Consider the following 6,338-nt stretch of genomic DNA (forward strand, 5'->3'; position numbering starts at 1 on the left):
ATCCCTAGTTTTTGCAACCCTATAATTCACTTTCTTGTCCCCGGTTTAGTAAGACAGGCAGGCAGTGCTCATGAACTGTTTATCCGCCTGTCTTCTTGTACCTAATACAAAGGACTGGTTCCTAGCGTGAAATAATTGTTAGGTATTTGATTAAACTGTCTTTGGTGTTGTTTCTAAGAATTGATAGTATTTATTGTATAGATTTTGGAGACTTGTATATTTATGCACATTTTATTTGTTTGTATGTATTTTTCACTGTTCGATGACTGTCTGTTTGATGACATATATAAATCAAATGGTAAAATGTTTTTCTAAAAATATATAAAAATACTAAAATCAAAATAGACGGTCCCCCGGAACTGATAGGCTGGGTGGTATCAAAAATTCAAAAATAAATCTGTCTGGCTATTTTGTTTGTTGGCTTTTATAAACAGCATGCCCACCGAAAGACGTTGATGCTCCTTTTGTTAAGTTTAAGTACTTTAGGCTTCAGTATTAGTAGTTCAGTAACTCTGGAAAAAAGAAAAAACATTTTGATATTAAAGTGTAAATCTGATGATGGTCATTGTACTTACCTCATGCGAATAGGATAAATTTTCTCCTTAAGCTTTGCTTCCCACTTGTAAGATGCTAATGGTTTATGCAATGACATTTTAATGTGATTTTTATTTGTGACTGTTATATGAATATGAATAGTCTCTTTTAATGAATTGTACTGTATTGAATAAACTGTTTTTGTTTTAAGTTTAAAGTATTTTATTAAGGTATAAAAAAACATGGGGAAGGGAATAGGAGGTCAAGCGAACATACAGTACAAAAAGCGAGATGTTGCAGCGGTTCAGAAGGAAAGTAGGGAGACAAGAAGCCCCAGAGGGTAACAAGGCATAAGTCTTAAGGCAATAAGGCATCGCGAATGACCCCCCAGGAGGTCCCCATTCTCGTAGCAAGGCCGAGCTAAAATAGCGTCCCGCAACACAGTAAAAAAAACACACCATCCCTCCAGCCCCCCAACCCCGGAAAATTAGGAGAAAGAGAAGCAAAGGAAGAAAAGAAAGAAAACAATACCCCAACATCCCCGTCCGAAGGTCAGCATTAGAAGCATATAACCCCGCTCCCCACCCCCCGCCCCAAACCCCTGATCCCGCACATTCACTCTGCTGGAGCCGCCGGCGGCGTCAGCCTAAGAAGTCGCAGGTACCGTGGGCATGTGAGCTCGCGAAATTCCGTGGATAGCAGTGCCAAAAAGGGGTGCCAGAGTTCCTCAAACTGGTCAACATTCCCAGCCACCGTCAGCGACATCTTCTCCATGCCCAGTACCTGCCAGAGCCTGTGTAACCAACCAGTGACAGAGGGGGCAGTGGGGGTACGCCAGAGTACCAGGATGTTTTGAACCGCGGAGCCCAGCGCGATCGCAATCTGCCTACCCCTGCGGGACTTCAGCGGGTACATCAGGTCATTGGGGAGGCCTAGCAAGACATACGCAGGGAAGCGCGGGAGCTCAATCTCAAAATGCCTGTCCACCTCATCCAAGACCTCTTTCCAATAGGCCGACAGCACCGGGCACTCCCAGAGAATGTGCGTGAGGGTACCCTCCTGTCCGCAGCCGCGTCAGCAACCTCTATCGCCGATTTTGCGCATCTCGTAGAGCCGCTCCGGGGTGTAATACCAATAGGTGGACACCTTAGTAAAGGTCTCCGTCAGCCCAGTGTGGTACGCAGAGTGCCTCGCCCGATACGCAATCCTGTCCCACTCTTGGTGGCTCAAGGTCCTGCCCAATTCCCTGTGCCAGCGCTCCCTCCCTGGGTTATGGTAATGAAACGGCGGGGGTTGGAGAAACTTGTACAAGTCGGTGATAAGCTTGGCATCCGAGGTCCGGGTGACCAGCCAACGCTCATAGGGCGTAATCGAGCGGGCAGCGACGTCGCGCACTGGGGGTTGTAGAGCCCAGTGGCGGACTTGCATATAACGCAGTCTGTCCCCCTCCGTCAGGCCAAACTCCTGTCGGAGCTGCTGGAAGGGGAGTACGCCCTCCGGCCCATAGATCTGGAAAAGCGCCCTGCAGCCCGCGCTCACCCAGTGGGAAAAGGCTCCCGGTTCCAGGCCCGGAGTGAAGTCCGGATTGCCAGCAATGGGAGTGAACGGCGATGGAAAGGTGGTGAGCTCGCGAAGCTCGCACACCGCGTCCCACGCTCTCAGCGGAACCCGGGTGATAAAAGAGGCGTAGAGGTTTGGCGGGCGGTGAGTGCGCCGCAGGAACGGGACTTCCTGGAGCGTGCGGCCCGCAACTGCCTGGTCTTGAAAGAGCCAGTGCTTGTCCGATTCCCACCGGCTCCACTCCACCAGATACCGAAGTTGTGCCGCCTGGAAGTACTTCCGGAGGTCCGGGACCCCGAGACCCCCCGCCTCCGGGGCAAGCATGGAGAGGACCCGCTTCATCCGAGGCTTACGGCCCTGCCACACAAAGCGGGAAATGTCTGCCTGCGCCTGTCGTATCCAACCTACAGGGGGCTGGAGAGGTAGGGCGCGAAAAAGATACAGGATCTGAGGCAGTATCGTCATCTTCACCGCTGCGATACGGCCCAGCCACGAGAGCAGGCCCTTGTTCCATCGGCCGAGTTCCTCTTTGATCTTTTTGCCCAGAGAGGAATAGTTAGCAGCGACCATGGCAGGCAGGGAAGGCGCAAGCAAAATCCCCAGGTAAGGCACCGTGGAGGAGGACCATTGCAGAGGAAAAAGACGCTGGAGGTCCCGCCTGGTGTCAACAGAGAGGGACACGTCCAGGGCGGCCGACTTAGACATATTCATTTTGAAGCCTGCCACACGGGCAAAGGAATTCAGTTCCTGGACGCAGGCAGGGAGCGACCGCCTAGGGTCATCTAGGGTCAGCAAGACATCGTCCGCATACAGGCTGACAGTATGCGTGTATTGCCCCATCCTCACTCCGATAGCGTCCGGGTTATCGCGAATCCTCTGGGCAAACGGCTCCATATAGAGGGCAAACAGGAGCGGTGAAAGGGGGCAACCCTGTCTCGTGCCACGCTCAATGGCAAAGCTGCCGGAGCTGTGTCCGTTTACACGCACCGATGCTGACGGTCTCTTATAGCAATTAAAGATCATAGTGCGGAACTTCTCGCCGATCCCCAGTTTCCCAAGAACCAGCTCGAGGTACGGCCAATGAACCCTATCAAAGGCCTTCTCCGCGTCTACCGATAGCAGCATCCGCTCCCCTGGGACGCGTGAGGCCTTTTCTAGCACGTGCGTCACCCTCTTGGTGTTGTCGACCGTCTGCCTACCGGGTACAAAGCCGGCCTGGTCCGCCTCCACCAAACCTGGTAGATGTAGACCCAGTCTGGCCGCCAAGATCCCCGTGTACAGCTTGAGGTCCACATTAAGAAGCGAGATGGGCCGATACGAGCCGCATAGAGTCCGGTCTTTTCCCGGTTTCGGGATAACCGACACGGTCGCCGAAAGAAGGTCTGGCGGGATGGCTCCCGGTTCGGAGAAGGAGTTGAATAAACGAGCTAGGAGAGGCGCGACAGTGGGACAGAAGGTCTTGTAAAACAAGGCCGTATAGCCATCCGGGCCCGGGGCCTTGCCGTGTTTCAGCCGTGCAATAGCGGAGATGACTTCCTCCACGTGAATATCCCTCTCCAGGTGGGTCGCCTGGGCGGGGTCCAAAGCCGGGATGGTTACTGAGTCCAGATAGGCCTCAGGCTCTCCCGGTGGGGAGGGCTCTGCAGCGTACAGCGCCTCGTAAAAGGCACGGAAGGAGTCCGCCACCTCCGCATCACCGGAAACCGGGACCCCATCTGCTCCCACTAGCTCCTTCACGACGTTGCGTTGCTGCGCAGCCCTGAGCCGGTGGGCCAGGAGCTTACCGCACCTATCTCCGCCGGTGTAAAAGGCATGTTTCAGGCGCAACGCCGCATACTCCGCCCGGTCTAGGTCCAACGCAGAGAGAAGTTTCCGCGCCGCCTTCAGCTGCCTCCAAACACGAGGCGCCCCCGTCCGGCGGTGAACCTGCTCAAGTTCCCTGACCTGCGCCGTTAATTCCTCCCTCATGCGTTGACGCTCCTTGTTTTCCGCCGAGGAGATGGAGATAAACTCCCCTCTGATGATCGCTTTCAGAGCTGCCCACTGCGTTGCCAGGGACGTATCGGGGTTGCTGTTGTGGATCAGGTACTCTTGAATAACCTCCTCCACTCGCTTCACCACCGATTTCTTATGGAGAAGCGTGTCCCGAAGCCGCCACATCCCTCTGGAGGGGGGGGCCGCCGGCCAGGCAAAAACTCCGGAAACCGGCGCATGGTCGGACAGGGACAAAACCCCGATGTCAGCCGCCGTGGCGGCGAAGCGGAGCGGTCCACTCACCAAGAGGTAATCCAACCGCGAGTAAGTGCGGTGTGCGTGGGAGAAATATGAGTAGTCCCTATCGGCGGGGTGCATGATGCGCCAGAGGTCATGCAGATCCATCTCTGCGATCTGGTCCTGTACCGCTCTAGAAAGCTCCCCCGTCTGTGAAAAGCGCTGGGCCGACCTATCCAAGGTGGAGTCAAAGACCATGTTCAGGTCTCCCCCCAAGATGACGTGGCGGTCGGGCGAGGCAGTAACGTCTACCAACACAGATTCCAGGAAGCGATCCTGGTGGTCATTTGGGCTGTATACGGAACCAACCGTAAAGGCAACACCCCCCAGACGCATGCGATACACTAGGAGCCTCCCCTTCTGCTCGGCATGTTTATACAGTACCTCACCTCGGAAGGAGCTGGCTAGGAGAATGGCCACTCCTGCAGTCTTAGTCGCCGCCGAGGAAAAGAGTTGCGTGGGAAACTTGGCAGAGCGCAGCCTATGGCAATCTTTAGAGAGTAAATGGGTTTCCTGCAGGAGGCAGATATCCGCCTGCGACCCTTCTAGCAGGGAAAGAATCGCCCTACGCTTCACAGGGTTGTTCAGACCCTTAACATTAAGGGTCACTACTTTCAGGGGCGGCATCACTCCCAGGGAAGCGAAGCGCTGTGCAGCAAGCTCGGGATCAGTGGAAGGGGCGCGCGGGGCAGGGGCGCAGGGAAGGCCAGAATCGGCTCCGCATGTGTTCGGACAGTATCGGACGGGACCCCCCCAACACCAAACCAGCTTTGAAACCCCCCCAAAACCAACCCATGGCAACCAGCCAAAACCAAAAACAAGAAAAAACACCCCATAGTCTCAGTCTAGCCCAAATGGGCGAGTCTGCAGAAGACAGTCAAGTGGACGTCCAGCCACACACCTCCAACCTCACCCCCCCAACCCCCAGCCCCAACCCAGCATCGAAGAAGCTAAGAGTCTCTCCCCCCGGAGAAAAGTTAGGCCGTCTGGGCCACGCCATTAGATTCAGGCAAGTTCCTGGCCGCCTTCCTCAGGGCCTCCGCCATATCCGCCCTGATGGTGGGGGAGTCAGGGCGACTCGCTGGTGCTGACGATTGGCGCCTCCGCGATCTCCGTCGGCCTCGCCGCTCGGGGCGCCTCCATGCGGGTGTCGCCCCTTCTTCCTCTGTAGCTGTGAGTCCCAGCACCCCACAGACATCTTGTAAGGAGCGCAGCTGCTGTAGCACCCCATTCCATCGGAAAATAAGACGGAAGGGGTGACCCCAGGAGTAGTTCGTCTCATGCTCTCGCAGAAAGTCTGTAGCAATGCGGAAAGACCTGCGCTTCTGCAGTGTGATGCCGGACAGGTCTTGATAGAGCGCCACGGGTCGTTCTCGGAAGGACAGCAGCTGCTTCCTGTGGGCCTCTGTCATAATGCGCTCCTTTAGGGGAAAATCCGGCAGGAATGCCAGGATATCAGGTGGGGGTGCCGATGATTGGCGCTGGCGGCCCACTCTGTGTGCTCTGTCTATGCGGATCAGGAAGTCCGCTCCTTCTCCCAAGATGTCGCGGAACAGGTCCTGCAAATAGGCCACTAGGTCCGCACCCTCATCCGCGGACGGAACGCCCCGCACCCGGATATTATTCCGCCTGGATCTGTTCTCGAGGTCCTCCGAGTGGGCCTGGAGCTCGACACACTGCTCCCGTAGGCGGAGGACGTCCTGCTGGAGATGAACTATCTCCTCGTAGCGGCGCTGGGCCGCCGTTCCACCGTGTCGACTCGGTCGCCCAGGCCTTCGATTTCTCTCCGCACTTCACGGACCTCTCCCGCCACCTCGGTCTTGAGAGTCTGAAATTCCTCCTTGAGGGAGCTGAATAAGTCCTCCATGAAGGACCTCGTGACAGGTGGTTCGCCCCCGGTGGCGTCCGTTGAGGCCCGGGAGGACCCCGGGGATGGCTGCGCCCTGTCGCGTAGTTGCTGGGCCCTGCCGAGC

The sequence above is a fragment of the Lissotriton vulgaris genome, chromosome 5 (genome assembly GCF_964263255.1).
Source record: "Lissotriton vulgaris chromosome 5, aLisVul1.2, whole genome shotgun sequence".
Lineage (NCBI taxonomy): Eukaryota > Metazoa > Chordata > Amphibia > Caudata > Salamandridae > Lissotriton > Lissotriton vulgaris.